The sequence below is a fragment of the Leucoraja erinacea genome, chromosome 22, assembly GCF_028641065.1.
Source record: "Leucoraja erinacea ecotype New England chromosome 22, Leri_hhj_1, whole genome shotgun sequence".
Classification (NCBI taxonomy): Eukaryota; Metazoa; Chordata; class Chondrichthyes; order Rajiformes; family Rajidae; genus Leucoraja; species Leucoraja erinaceus.
Genome location: NC_073398.1, coordinates 9,453,143 through 9,469,355, shown reverse-complemented (window position 1 = coordinate 9,469,355; position 16,213 = coordinate 9,453,143). Strand labels below are relative to the sequence as shown.

The window sequence follows — 16,213 nt, the reverse complement described above, 5'->3', positions numbered from 1 at the left end:
CGTCTGCTTTGATCTGTCCTTTTCACACCTTACATTCTCTTTGTACCTTCCATATCTCTAGTTTCTCTCTCCCCTGAATCTCAATCTGAAGAAGTGTCTTGACCCGAAACTTCACCCAAAGATGCTGCCTGTCCTGCTAAGTGGCTCTAGCCTTTTGTGTCCATCTTCAGTGTAAACCAGCATCTGCAGTTCCTTCCTACGCAAATCATTTATATAAACTGACAACACTTCCAAATACTTTGTCACCTCACCTAAACAGAACTACTCATGTGTGACAAAAACAATTGCTTGTACCAACAAGGAAGTAATTAAACATCATGATCGTATAAACATTGTTCTTGCTTGCACGGTGGTTATTAATTCGGTTCAAGGCCACTGCGATATTTATAATAAAGTGCAAAGAATTTGGAAAGACTATATTTTCATAATCAAAAATCACTTTTGGATGGTGAATAACGTTCAGCTAATATATATGACTGGTGCATTTATAATGATAGTTGAGCATATTATATATTAGAAATAATAAATTTGTAGAATAGTGGCACAGTGGTTGAGTTGCTGCCTCACAGCGCCAGAGATCCGGTTCGATCCTGATTACGGGTGCTATCTGTACGGAATTTGCACGTTCTCTCCGTGACTCTGGGTGCTCCTGTTTACTCCCACATTCAAAAGATGTAGATTAGTAGGCTAAATGGCTTCGGTAAAATTGTAAATAGTCATTAATGTATAGGATAGTGCGAGTGTACTGGTAATCGTTGGTCGACGTGGACTCACCGGGCCGAAGGGCCTGTTACCGCGCTATATCTCTAAAGTTTAAAAATCTAAAGAACAAGAAATTCATGCAGTCAATACATCGGCTTCTGCAAGTCCTTGCGTAGCAGTATGTCACGTGGAAAGTTAACAAAGGTAATCAAATAGCAGATAAGAAACCAAATACACAGCAATAATGGTTTTCATGCACCATGGTAAAACTCTCATTGTGACTAGTCAACAGAGAAGGCAAGAATTTGCAAATTGAATGAGAGGAACAATTGATCAGCTCTGCTTGTCCATGAAGTTTAATATGTCAAACAAAGCATATAAATTGTTTCAACATTAACAATGGTGGGAAGACAAGGAACTATTTTGTCCCATTTCCAAAATTCAGGGGTCATTGCATATTTCATATTGTTTTTCGTTCACACAGTGAACAGAAAATGCTAGAGCTAACTCAACAGGTCAAGCAACACACACACACAAGAAACTGCTAATATTTCAGCTAAGGTAGACAAAAGATAAAAAGGTAGTCTGAAGAAGGGTTTTGGCCAGAAACTTTGTCTATTTCCTTCGCTTCATAGATGCTGCCACACCCGCTGAATTTCTACAGCACTTTTGTCTACCTTCGATTTCCAACATCTGCAGTTCCTTCTTAAACAATATTTCAGCTAATATTTTTTGTAAACGCATCTGCAGTTCCTTGCTTCTAGTCTCTAATTAGTTTAGCCTAGAGATACAGCATGGAAACAGGCCCTTCGGCTTCCAGAGTACACGCTGACCAACACTTACCATGCACACTAGTTCCATGTAAAGGACAATTTACAGAAGCCGATTCTTCAGGGTAATCATCAGAACTTGCACAGGTGAAAGATCGTTAATTGTAGAAACAAGGAACTGCAGGTGCTAATTTACAAAACAAAATGACACAAAGTGCTGGAGGAACTCAGTGGGTACAAAAAAATGACACAAAAAGGACTCTTTCCTTTGTTCTCCAGAGATGCTGCCTGACTACAGAGTGACTCCAGCACTTGTATGTGTTTTTTATTATTGTCTTGCTCTCCACAGATATTCACTGGGCTGTTAAATTATTTCTAAAATTGTCTTCTTTTTAATTTCCTTCATCAACAGCATTTATTTGTCATTTATTCTATTTTGTACTTATATATGATTGTGCTTACGTGTATTAAGATTTTATTTAATTGTGCGCAAAGCAAACAACTTCACTGTATCTAGGCACACGTGACAATAAAGTACCATTGAACCAAACTTTACCTCTGCTAAAAGAGAACGTGATTACTCGAGAGTGATTTGGTCCAAAACTAAACTCTCAAACAATGAAAGAAATGGAGTTAAATCAAGAAACAGACATCACACAAGCCAAAAAGGAGAATTAATTTGCTTATATAACAGGCATGACCTCACTGAATGGTGGAGAATATTCAAAGATCTAAACTGCCCACATTCTCATCCAACTGGGTCACTACCCCACTCCATGCAGCCTTCCAAAAGTCCTATATAGTCATCAATTTTATCATGAATGAGTCTCTCACTCCATCCCAGCTCTGAAGGAAATATTGGCAGTGATTAGTTCTTCCTGTGTAAACATTTTAACACCAAACCCCAATTTTAAACCTAAACTGCTAGTCGCTTTGCCCCAGTTTCCTCTTCCACTTTATCTTTTCATTTGCTTGACCATGTCCATCCTTTGATTTTCAAACTTTAGATAGTTCAACATTCTCGCCGTTTGCCATTGCTCAAATTCTCCAACTTTACTTTAGTCTTTAGAATAAACAGGCCCTTCAGCCCACAGTGTCCGCGCCGACTAATGATCATCCCACTATCCTACACACTAGGGGCAATTTACAATTTTACCAAAGTAATTTAACCAGCAGACCTGCACGTCTTTGGAGTGTGGAAGGAAACCGGAGCACCCGGAGAAAACCCACACGGTCGCAGGCAGAACATCCAAACTCCATATGGACAGCACCCATAATCAGGATCAAAAGCAGTGATAAGGCACCAACTCTATGCCACTCCCAAACTCTTTTCTCTTCCTTTGAATACTGCACCAAACATAATTCATCCTCTTAAATCTTAACCAATGCACAATCCAAATTATCAATCAAGTTGTAAAATATTTAAAATATTTCAATTCATTGACTTATTAGATGCAACCCTTGAACAAATTAGTTTGACTGCATATTTACACAATTGTTAACAATGACACTCATGGCATGTGTCACCCCTTATATCCTTTGCTGACAAGTTTGACTTTCTCATTATGCTTCACCTTTTCATCCATTACTAAAAAAAACAGGCTTCTCCTTCCAGTTTATTTCACGTTAGTTTAGTTTAGTGTAGATTAGAGATACAGTATGGAAACAGGCCCTTCGGCCCACCGAGTCCGCGCCGACCAGTGATCCCCATATATTAACACTATCCTACACACACTATGGACAATTTTTACATTAACCAAACCAATTTACCTACAAACCTGCATGGCTTTGGAGTGTGGGAGGATATTAGACCAGCCGGAGAAAAACCACGTGGTCACAGGGAGATCGTACAAATTTTGTACAGACAGCACCCATAGTTAGGATCGAACCCAGGTCTCCGGTGCTGCAAGCGCTGCAAGGCAGCAACTCTACCGTTGTGCCACCGTGCTGTATTGTTTTATTTCTGCTTATGGTCTGTACAAATACTATAAACCTAAGAACTTGTGTTGCTGAGATAGCTTTTTAATTTCTCCCGACTTTGTGAACTAGAGCAGAAACATGAGATTAGAAACAGCTTTGTCACACTTCATCAAGGACAAAACTCAACATTCTATGATTTCATTTTAGTGCAAAAAAAAAAAACCCTTTAACATAACGAAAGCTGCAATCTGGAATTTCACACGGCAGATACAAATACTGTGTCTGCAATATGTCTCCTGCGGCATTCACACCATCAATATGCCAACTTGTCACTGAGTAACTACAATGGTATGATTCAAATGCACTGCTTTAAGCGCTCATGGGTTCAGAGTTCATATTGTCGAACATGCCCAAGGAATATTTGCAACAAAATAATACAACTCAAGAGCCAATGTTAATGCCTAAATGCATCGCTAAAACAGTAATTTTAGGAAAATGTTATTTTACACAGATTAAATGATAATCTGCTTAAAAACAAGATGACTAGAGCACAATACATGATGTACAAATTGTTAATATCATATTTTCAGGACAATAAGCTATTACAACGCTGCTGGAGGCACAAAGATTATGTGTAAAAAGCCTGTTAAATGTTCTCATCAGTTTGTCTAGATCAGGTGTGGCCAATATTTATGTATTACCAATGGTATAGTCCGACAACAATTGTTTAGTTTAGTTTAGAGATACAGCGACCTGCCAACCAGCGATCCCCGAACATTTACACTATCCTACACACACTAAGGAGTTTGGGATCGCGGAGAAAACCCGCGCAGGTCACTGGGAGAACGTACAAATTCCATACAGACAGCACTCGTAGTCAGGATCGAACCCGGGTCTATGGCAGTAAGGCAGTAGCTCTACCGCTGCGCCACCCTGCCGTCCTTCTTCAGTGCCATTTGGCCAATAATCCATTAAAGGCGGATGCGAACCCAGCACAAACTGACAAGATGCAAGCCTTGTGTCTTTATACTGGCAGTCTGTTCAGCACGTTTGGCTGAAGGCATATTGTTACAAAGTACTAGAAACTTTCTTCCAACTCATGCCACCACACCTAAAGGTCATGGGTGGCAACACTAGTAAAGGAAAATAATGTAGTTTTCACCATCAGCATTTCAAATTTCATGGAACATTTTCCCACCCACACACACCGTTCTCAGCTGCAGCACTTCATGTTTCTCAATAACAAGTGATTTAAAAAAAAAACACTATATCCAACAAGTACCAAATAACAGATGGTAAGTGTGACTGAAAAAATGCAGAAGAAATCATGGGCAATCTTCATGCAAAAAAAAACATCCTGCAGGCGTAAAGCACAAAGCGCTGGAGAAACTCAGAGGGTCAGGCAGCATCTGTGGAGGCAATGGGCACACATTGTTTAGGGTTGAGACCCTTAAACATCACTTGTCCACTTTCTTTCCACAGATGCTGTCTGACCTGCTGGGCTTCTCCTGTACTGCATTCCAGCACTCGTTTTATTTTGCCTTCACCCGGCAGGTTATGCTGCATCTGTGGTGCAAAGGAATGGTGAATGTTTTGGGTCAGGACTGAGAATGCAGAGGAAAAGATAGCTAGCATAAGGAGGCGAGAGGGAAGAATGAGACAGAGGCAGGGATGCTGAGCAGTTTGTGGTGGAGAAAAGAGTTTGGAGGCTGGTTGGTGATAGGTGGAAATAGTTCAGGAGAGTTCAAATAGTTCTGGACAGCACAGTGGTAGAGTTGCTGTCTTACCACACTAGAGACCTGGGTTCGATCCTGACTATGGGAGCTGTCTGTACGGAGTTTGTACGTTCTCCCTGTGACCATGTGGGTTTTCTCCAGGTGCTCCGGTTTCTGCCCACACCCCAAAGATGTTTAGGTTTGTAAGTTAATTGGCTTCAGTAATACTAGAAATTGTCCCTAGTGTTTAGGATAGGATAGTGCTAGTGTACGGGGTGATCGCCTGTCGGCGTGAACACGGTGGACCTCTTTCCACCCTATATCTCTAAAGTCAAAATGAACAGAAGGGGTTTGGTCAGATGGAGCCAGAGCAGGACTGAGGAGTGAAGAGGTAGAGACAGAAGCTGGAGGTGGTTATTAGAACTAGATAAGGGAGAGATGAAGGGCAGATGGATGTGTTGGGGAGGGAAGGAACAGTGAACAAAGCGAAAGAAAACTATTGGAATTGAGGCTTCCCAAGTTGAATTTGAGTTGCATCTTGTCTGTGCTTGCTCTCGCTGGCCATGGCAAGGGAGAGGGGAGTTGAAATGACCCGCAATAAGATCCCTGTTGCGGACAGAGCACAGTTGCTCCACAAAATGGTCGCCTTGTCTGCACTTGGTTTTAGATAAACACAAAATACTGACGTAACTCAGCAGGTCTGGCAGCATATCTGTAAAAACGTAATAGGTGATGTTTTGGGTCGAGAGTGTCCCTTTTCTCCAGAGATGCGACTTGAGCTGCTGAGTTACTCCAGCATTTTGGGTCTATCTTCAGTGAAAACCAGCATCTGCAGTTCTTTACTGCATTTGGTCTTGCTGCTGCCAAGGACACATCGAGAGCACCAAATGCAGTAGACCACTTGGAGGAGTTGCACATGGATCTTTGCCTCACCTGAAAGGTTTGTTTACTTCCTTGGATGGTGGTGAGGGAGGTGGTGCAGGCATAAGTGTTGTACCTGCTACGGTTTCAGGTGTGGGTGCCGGGAAACAGGGCGGATGCGAGAACCAAGGCGACACAGGGCGATTGTTCACTGATGAAAGCTGAAGGGGATGGGGAAGGAAGAAAGTGCAGCAAATGCTCGTTATAACAGACCATTTGTGGGGGCGAGGAAGATGGTGTCCATTATTGCCAATTGTCCGCTATAACAGAGTAAGGGTTTTTTCCCCATTAACATCACTGCCCTGGCGCCGGGTCAGAATCCTGGAGCCCCGTCACTGAGACCCCAGTGTGACCTCCCTCACCACACGGAGCACAACAGCCCAAGAAGGCCGCCTGGCACCAATTGTCCAGTTCAGCTGGGAAACCGCAGTAACCATTGCCCCTGCTGCAGATGCCCGCATTCAGAGATTGGGAGCAAAGTGGGAAATCTGGGGAATGGTGGGGTGACTGGGTGAGGCTTGTCCCACTCTAGACCCATGTCCCACTCTGTGAGATTCCCACAACTAACTGCCCAAGGTGAACGGACATCAGCCTTAAACGTTAACTCCATTACTCCTTTTGAAGACGGGAGACATTTCTTCTTTTGAAGACAGGTTAACCTGCCTAGCCTGCTGACTGTACAAAGTTGTTAAGTTCTTAATTGTATTTTTGTTATTGCTAGCTAAACATATTAAAGGCTATTTGGTACATTGTTTAGAGTTAAGTGTCGATCAAAGCGATTGTTTTTCACTAGCCTCGCCAATTTCAAAAACCTCTGCAGTATAACCAAAGATACTAGAGGAGCATAGGATCTTTGGTATAACTAGCATCCTGTGTTCTTAAAGAGAGTCCACTATAACTGAAATTCGTTATAAAGAGGTCCGTAATATCGAGAGTCTACTGTATTTCACTGATGGCGAGGTTCCATTGCATCCGGCAGAGAAGTCAAATGATGATATGCTGAATGTACAGGTTCAAGGGGTGAAAGGTGTGGACGGTCGTGGAGGGGGGGGGAGGGGGAGCAAGGGAAGAGCAGACATGCAGGAAATGAAGGGCAATTAGAGTAAGGGTTTCATCACATATGGTTAAAGGGAGCCTATATTTCCAAATTGCTGGATTGGAAAGCCTCATCTTGAGAACAGATGCAGCACCACAAGAATCATGTCAAGAATGTTTAATGGGCATATGTACCAACAATTAAACATAGAAAATCTTACAATATTTTGGGCAAAGGTATATGTGAAGTTAATTACAGCTAAAACTCCAACTCTAACCACTGTTAGTTAGCACCTTGATAATACTACTGAAATATACTATCATGAAGCTGCTACACCAGGGCACTTGATACCAACTAAACTCCCGAAAAATGTAACGTCTAATTGGACTTAAAATGACTTTTGTTAATTACTGTCAATCTGCTAATAAGTTAAAGCTTCATTAGTGCAATCAGCATTTGATGGGTTACAATTTGTAGCATAGCAGCATTTTATGGGATCTCTGAATCGTATAACAGGGAAGGTACTGCAAGTAGAAGTAAATATTTCAATCAAATACTGAATGTGCCAGCAGAGAAATTATTTTATCTTGACATCATCCTTGGCACGGATATTGTGGGCTGAAGGGCCTGTTGTTGTACAATGCTGTTCCATGTTCTAAAGCCTGGAGAATGAAGCAGAAGGCACTAAAAGCATCAGAAAAAAAGTCTTCATATTCATTATTCAAATCAAGAAGCATTTGGATGATATAGGAGAAGCAACAAGAGTCAAGAGTGTTTTATTGACAGATGTCCTGAAACAGAACAATGAAATTCTTACTTCCAGCAGCACAACAGATATAAACATAATGTATATATATGTATATGACCAATTTATGGACTGCCAACACCTGTCCATGTCTCCACATTCAGGACCACGCACAGCTTGGTCTTCAGATGAGGCAATTAACAATTCTGCACATCCCTTCCTTGCAGTGACGTTCACCCAACCTCCACACCAGGTCAGCCAAACCAGGCTCTGTTGCTGGTGAAAAATAGTGACGAAATCTGCAACTGTCACAAAAATAGAACCAGTATCCCGGAACTGAAAAGCAGCTGTTATTTGCACCTTCAAGAACCACTAAACGGGTACTATAGCAACACCACAAAAGTGACATAATCAAGCCAAGTGCTGCAAAGACTGCCAAGTGCATTTATTTTCAGGAATAAAATAATTAACATTGACGCATGAAGCAGGCAAAGATCAACGAATAAATGGGTGGAAACGACTGGCAATAAATTACATTTCTTGAAGCAAACTGCATGAAAATATTGTAGAAAGCAGATTCAATAGTAAATTTTCAAAGAGGTTGAATAGATACTCAAAGTAGAGGAAACAATAGAGCTATGGCAAATAATTAATTGCAGAGCTCTTTTCCAAAAGCCCACACAAGCACAGTGGGTTCAATGGTTCAGCTGCAAGATTTAATGGTTCTATCTAGTCTGATCTTAATGCTCTCTGGTACATATGATTCACTGGAAGTAGACACAGGAATGTCTCACAGCAGCACAGCTTACTCAAACATCACATTAAGATCATAATTCAAATACTGCATGCAACTCGAGTGTATCTTCAGAAAGGCAGATTTGTGAAAGTGAAAAGCAATGAAAAATAATCCTTGGTTCTTGAAATGTCAGAAGCGAATTTTAATAACCGGCATTCTCAACCAGTAGTTTCAAAATTGACTACAGAACCACAGAAAGAAACGCTGGAGTAACTCAGCGGGTCAGGCAGCATATATGGAAGCAAAGGACAGGCGACTTACTAGTCTTTGTCCCACCCCCACCTCTCTTTTCCAGTTTTGTCCCCTCCCTTACTACAATCAGTCTGATGGGTCAAGACCTGAAATTTCTCCACACAAACTTTTTCAAGTGAGATTTGAAATAAAATGTTGTCACTTTGGCAATCCCAACATTTTTTGATATTATCTAATTTGGTTTCAGATATATGCTTTTGAAGCTTAGTTTAGTTTAGAGTTACAGCGCAGAAACAGGCCCTTCGGCCCATTGAGTCCACACCGACAAGCGATCACCCCGTACACTAGCACTATCCTACACAGACTAGGGACAATTTACAATTTTACAGAAGCCAATTAGCCTACAAAGCCTATGTCTTTATATAATCTATGCAAAAACATCCTAAATAAAAAGCCAGAAAGAATTAAGTTATTTTCACGGATATTATCATTGCAATCCTGTACAGGCAGCAAAAGAAACTTACATCTTTGGAATTCTGCTCCCAACTGATGTTTGTCGACTTTAGTGATTTCATTCAGAGAACAACGACCAACTTTGTAATCATCACAAAATGACCAAATATTAACTTAACCCAAAAGGCAATCAGAAATGAAAAGCTAATGAACTAAATGTATTCAAATGGAACAAAAAAAAATCAAATCATTGCATTGATAAAAGACAATGAAGCATTTTGTGATTTTCTTGGCAAATCCTTACGCCAAGTGGCGAAGAAATGTACAGGGAGCTTCCCATGAGCGTTCTTAGCAGCGATTTCCCAGATAATCAGATCAAATATAACCGAGTAGAAAGAAAACAAGACCAACGTAAAGCAGGTGTAGATAAAGTGATGCTCCTAAACCACTGAAGGTATTGTCCCTTTTAACCATTAACCACCCAAAACACATGATGTGTGTTAGTTTAATCTCAATAGTTATTCATCCAAACAAGCAACATCTTCCAACCAATTGGTATATAAAAATGAGAGGCATATAAAGGGAAGACAGTCAGAACCTTTTTACCCCAGGATAGAAAAATCAAATATTAGTGGGCATGGGTTGAAGGTGAGAGATGCAAAGTTTAAAGGAGATGTGCGGGGCAAGATTTTTCTAATACACTGCCTGTTGTGGGTGGCTGGAACACGCAGCCGGAGATGGTGGTGGAAAAAGATGTGATAGTGGCGTTTAAGAGACTTTTGGATTGTTTAGTTTAGTGACACAGCACGAAAACAGGTCCTTTGGCCCACCGAGTCCACTCCATCCAGCAATCCTCGCACACTAACACTATCCTACACACACTACAGACAATTTTACCAAGCCAATTGACCTACAAACCTGCACGTCTTTGGAGCGTGGGAGGAAACCAGAGCTCCCGGAGAAAACACACGCAGATCATGAAGAAGAATGTGCAAACTCCTTACAAACAGCACCCTTTGTCAGGGTCTCTGGCACTGTAAAGAAGCAACTTTACCGATGTGTCGCTGTGCCATCCATGGTACATGGACATACAGGGAATGGAGCGATGTGGATTTGTGGAGGCAGATAAGTGTTGGTTTTGGTATCATGTTCGGCACAGACATTATGGGCCAAAAGGCCTGTTCTTGTGCTGTACTGTTCTATCCTCTACGTTCTAATCAGTGGAATGCTTAACACCTGCATATATCACTGCAATGCCCAATTTTTGAATGCAGTAAAGTGGCAGTCATTTGGAGGAATACAAATTGCCCAACTGGACATCACCTGCAGCATGAAACCAACATGGGCTACAGCAGAAACACCACATCCCCTATGAGAGGCTATCAATACCATCCAATGAAAAACGACAAGCTCAAGATGGAGAACAAATACTCAAAAAATGATCCAAGGAAACGTAAGGTTTCTGAGACTCCAGAAAATGTAGATGTTGGTTTCCATAAAAAAGACTCAAAGTGCTGGCGGCAGAGATGCTGCCCGACCGGTTGCGTTACTCCGGTATTTCGCACCTTGAAGATTCATGAACTAGTTAATAGTTTTGTCTTTTTTTAAATTGATTCATTCATGTGATGAACCCATTGCTGCCCACGCTCCCATTTACTGTACATTCCTAATTATCCAAACCGAGTGGGTAGTTTGGAATTAACCATACTGTTTGTGGTTTTCCGTGCACATCTCTGCGCTCCGTCAGTACATGACTTGTGTTGAGTTTTAAATTTAAAATTAATCAAGCTCCATGCCATAGTCAAACACAATAATTTAGCCTGACACTTCAGACCAGTTCCGGGGAAATATTGCACAGACAGAGACACTGGCATTCTGAAAGGAACAGGAGAATTAATCTCATTCCCCTGACTAATATTCTCCTTTCATTGAAAATTACTAAAACATATCACCTTGTTATTTGTGGGGTGTATTGACTGCAGCAGTCTCTATATCACAACTGCAGTCTCTACATCACAATTGCACTTCAGAAGTATTCTCCAGGCTATAGAGTATGATGGGTAGAACAGAGTGTTGGAGCAACTCAGCAGGTCAAGCAGCAACCGTGGAGGGAATGTATAGGTGACATTTCGAGTCAGGACCCTTCTTCAGTGTATGTTGGGAGGATGCTGAGATTGGGAAAATATACAAAATAAATTACTTATTTTGTACATTTTGCTTGCCGCAGAGAATTAAATAAAGTACTTATTTTGTTCTCAATTAGTTCTCAAAAATCTGGGTATCATGAAGTTTCAGATTTAAAACAAATTCCTGCCATTAGTAGTTATTTTATGATGGACACAAAGTGCTGGAGTAACTCAGCGGGCCAGGCAGCATCCTGGAAAATAAAAATTGGTGATGTTTTGTGTCGGGACACTTCTTCAGGCTTGACATTATTATTATTAGTTTAGTTTATTGTCACATGTACTGAGTTACAGTGAAAAACTTTTTTGTCGCGTGCTATCCAGTCAGCGTTAAGACTATATATGATTAAGGCAGATAAAAATAGATTCTTGATTAGTACGGGTGTCAGGGGTTAGAGGAAGAAGGCAGGAGAATGGGGTTAAGAAGGAAAGATAGAACAGCCATGATTGAATGGCGGAGTACACTTGATGCGCCAAATGGCCTCATTCTGCTCCCATCAATCTACAAGTTATGCCATCCACAGTGCACAAATGCAGGATATAGGGAATAATGTATCGTGCAGTAACACTCAATTCCTCAGTCACATCTTTCCAAGACTGTGACATTTTATCTGTGCTCTTACAAAGAAACGTTGCAAGCTTATTGAAGCAGCACCATCCTTTCCTAATCACCATTGCCATACAGAAAATATACCGACAGGTCATAAACAATCTCCCTGGACAACAGCAATCTCTAGTTAAACAGAGCAAACCCTGCCAGTACTGCAGTTGAGGCTAGTTTGAAGTTACTCCAAAAACAGTTGTCTGCATCTCAAGTACTTACTGACCCACTGACAACTCTTAAGCAGGAGATAACAACCAAACAAAGATAAGCAAGTGTAAAACCTAAACCCTGCTCAGTTCATTCTATTAAAATCGAATTTAATACAAGAACATGTTGCACACACATTTTGCAAAGATATACATCAATGAAAAGGATGTCAGACATAAAAATGTTAAACTCTTATCGTAGTCTTGAGTTTTTGCTATTTATTTTATTTAATCCAGTTAAAGGTAAATGCATTGCTCAAAAATATGCTGTAAATAATCCCACAAACTTGAAATAGAATAATGCAATCTTCAATGGAGAATGTTAATTAATATCAACCTTATTTATATTCCTTTCTAACAGGGTTCTATCACACCAAAGCAAAGAGAAGAAAGATGCCCGACTAAATGAAAAAGAATTTGCATGAAAAGTTATCCGACACAGCTCATTCCAACCAAAAGATCCAGAGAGGTTCATGGTTAGTTTACTGGCCGCAATCCAAGGTCTGGCATGGGATCTGGTCCAGTTGGGAAGCAAGATAAAGATGCGGGCTTGGGAGGGTTGCAGGGAGGTAGGGGTGAGGGGTGAGGGACGGGGGAAGCAAGACGGGTTTTGGGGGGGGGGGGGGGAAGATAAGGGTGAGAGAGGGTGGGGTGCAGGGGGGAGAGACTGGATTGGGGAGATAGGGAGAGGTAAGGAGGGTGTGGGAGATCTGGGGTGAAGCGAGAGGGGAGGAAGGGAGGGGGAGATCTGTGGAGGTTGTGGAGGGGGGAGAGGGAAGGGGAAATCGCAGGGGGAGGGGTAAATGGCAGTGGGAGTACATCGCAGGGGGGGGTAAGGGATTGGGGCTAGGGGGGAAGGTAAGAAATTGCAGGTGAGGGAATTGTAGGGGGGGAGGGGGGGGAGTCACTGGGGGGATCGTAGGGGAGGGGGGATCGTAGGGGGAAGGGGGATCGTAGGGGGAGGGGGGATCGTAGGGGAGGGGGGGGGATCGTAGGGGGAGGGGGATCATTGGGGAGGGGAGAATCGCATGTGGAGGGGAAGTGTGTGAGTGACAGAGAATTAGTTAAAAGGGGAAGAGAATGGGGAAATGGGTCAGGTAGATGATGGGCAGGGGGTGAGAACTGTTGACAAGGGGAGTTGATGGCAGCAATGGGTGTGAGAACTGGGGGAGATAAGGAAGGAATGGTGAGGGTGAGGGGTGGAAGTTCAACTCAGGGGAGGGAGGGATGATTCATATTGAGGGATCAGGATTCCTCCACCCTTCCCCACCTCTGGGAATGAGAGGAGAGGGCAAGAGGAGAGGGGGGCGAGGCCGGAGAGGTGGGGTGTTGGGCGACAGGGAGAAGGAATGTGAGGAGGGAGAGGACAAGGGGAGAGGGAGGAGAGGAAAGAAGTGGTGAGGAGAGGAAAGAAGTGGTGAGGTGGAAGGGGGAGTGAAGGTAAGGAGAGGAGGGGAGAAAAGGAGAGAATGAGTGAGAGTGAGGAAGAGCGCGGAAGAGCAAGGAGTGAGGGTGAGGTGAGGTGAGGAGTGAAGGCGAGCATTAAAGGGTGACACAGTGGGTCAGGCAGCATCTCTGGAGAGAAGGAATGAGCGACGATTCGGGTCGAGACCCTTCTTCAGACTGTCCTACCGATTTAAACCAGCATCGTCAGTTCTTTCCTAAGCATTAAAGGGTGAGCAGGAACAAGACAGGGAGAGGAGGGGTGGAGTGAAGGTGAGGATTAAGAGTGGGGAGGAACAGGACGGGGAGATGAGGAGTGGAGAGGGAGAGGATGGAAGTTGGGGGGAAATGGAGGGGAGGAGTGAAGGTGAGAAGGAGTGAGTGAAGGCGAGGAGCAATGAAGGAGAGGAGGAGTGAGGGTGAGGTGGGGAGAAGAGTGAGGGTGAGGATTAAAGGAGAGGAGGAACAGGACGTGGAGAGGAGTAGTGCAGAGGGAGAGGGGAGATGGAGGGATGAGGAGAGAAGGTGGAGGGAAGTTGAAGGGAGGGTGGAGGGTGGAGGGATGGAGTGAGGAGAGGAGTGAAGGTGAGGAAGATCAGGACGGGGAGAGGAGGAGTAGTGGAGAATGAGAGAGGAGGAGGAGGAGGAGGGACCCCTATGCCCGGGTGTGAGCCGCCACCCCTCTCCCTCCCTCTCCCCTCTTCCCGGTCCCGCTCACCTCAGCTCAGCCCCGCTCCGTTCTCCGTCCCAACCGCCGCCGCTCGCGGTCCACTCTCACACCGCCCGGCGCCCGCGCGCTCCCGTGCCCGCGGGCGCGCCTCCGCCTCCGCCTCCCCGGCGCCACCTACAGTCGGGGACCCGCCAGCGCCGCCACCTGGCCCGGGGATCCCCGGGGTCGCGAGGCAACCCCTTCACGGCCCGCAGCAGTGCTGGGGGATCCTGCAGCCGCCGCAGGCAATGCATGTGTTGCAGGAGCTGCTGCTCCAATGCACCTGCTGCCTCTTTGCACCGGTGCAAGAGTGCCAATCGTGATTAACTGTCATATGCACCGTCAAATGGAATATGAAAATTCTTGCATTTTCAGGCAAGGGAACATATGTTGGCTGAAGGGTCCCTACCTGAAACATCACCTATCCATTTTCTGCAGAGATGCTGCCTGACCTGCAGCACTTTGTGTCCATCTATCGAATTATATTATATGTTTAATCATAGCTAAAACTCCAACTCCACTGTGACAATCTTCAAAATACATCTTGCTGCAGCGGTGGTGATTGTGGAAGCAGATACCGTAGATTAGAACATGGGAAGGTTAAGTTTCGAATTGGGACACTTCTTCAGTCTGTATTTTTCTCTCTCTAAACCAGTGATGATCTGTACATCCTGACCAATCTCCTCCCTAAGCTAGCTGCTGATAAGAAGAACAAGCCTAACTTCTCCTGTTGATAATTGTGCTGAAAACTGTCAGTCTAATCTTTTTGGAGAAGGGGGAACGGTGTTGAAGCGGCAGGTGAGGTTTTTGAGATGGGGGAACAGGTCTGATGTGGCAGAGGAAGCTGAATCGAAGATCAAGGAGTCTTCAAAGACCGTGGAGTTTTGGATTGAACCAAAGCTGCCAAGTGAGTAGTTGGTGAACATATGGCAGGCAGACATTTAGTTGTTTACAGAAGCTGGAGAGGATGGCTTTGGCTTTCCTGACATTTAGCTGAAATAAACAATGATTAATGCATTCTTTAATGTCAGTCTGACATGTGAAAAGCCACGGGGAGGGAAAGACATGGAGATGTAAAGGCTAGCATACACGTGAGACCTGACCCCAGGTTTCTACTATCAATCCAAGAACACCAGAATTCATCAAGTGGGCATGGACATGGGCGTGGACACTGCCCGGTCCATCATCAGGTACTGGCCTCCCCACCTTCAAAGGGATCTACAGGAGCCGCTGCCTCAAAAAGGCAGCCAGCATCATCAGAGACCCACACCACCTTGACCATACTTTAATTTCACTCCGACCATCGGGAGGAAGGTACAGGAGCCTGAAAACCGTGACCACCAGGTTCAAGAAAAACTTATTCCCAACAAACATCAGGCTATTGAACACTACAAACACTAACTAAACTATGAACCGCCTTGGTTGAACTAGGGGCTTTGGGCTTTTGTTTTGCACTAATATCGTATTTTTAATATATTAAATTTTGTTTTATTTCTTGTGTTATCTATGAGTAATGTGTTTACAGGACTGTTTTGCTGCTACAAGTAAGAATTTCATTGTTTCGTTTTGGGTACATATGACAATGAAATATTCTTGATTCTGGATTCTTGAAAGATAAAATAATGGGATGGCAATGTAACAGCTATAAGGTAGGGTGGCACAACGGCACGGGTGATCCAGTTAATGTTAGAAAATTTAAAATCCCCCACTAATACCACCCTCTTATTTTTACAGCCGGCTGCACATCTGCACATCTAATATTCACTGACTATTGTGTTGTCTACAATAGTCATAGAGTCATACAGCACGGAAACTGGC

General features: G+C 43.5%; 1 protein-coding gene across 7 annotated transcripts in view; it reads right to left on the bottom strand.

The window, feature by feature from the left end:
• eps8a (epidermal growth factor receptor pathway substrate 8a) overlaps nt 1-14,491 on the bottom strand; it is a 145,968-nt gene extending 131,477 nt beyond the window's left edge. For 4 of the 7 annotated variants that reach the window (XM_055652914.1, XM_055652918.1, XM_055652920.1 and 1 more), the window contains exon 1: nt 14,405-14,491. The gene's annotated coding sequence lies outside the window, so the exon portion shown is untranslated. The remainder of the gene's footprint in view (nt 1-14,404) is intronic. The other 3 variants (XM_055652922.1, XM_055652919.1, XM_055652915.1) reach the window with 3 other exon arrangements.
• Between the last annotated feature and the right edge of the window lie 1,722 nt (nt 14,492-16,213).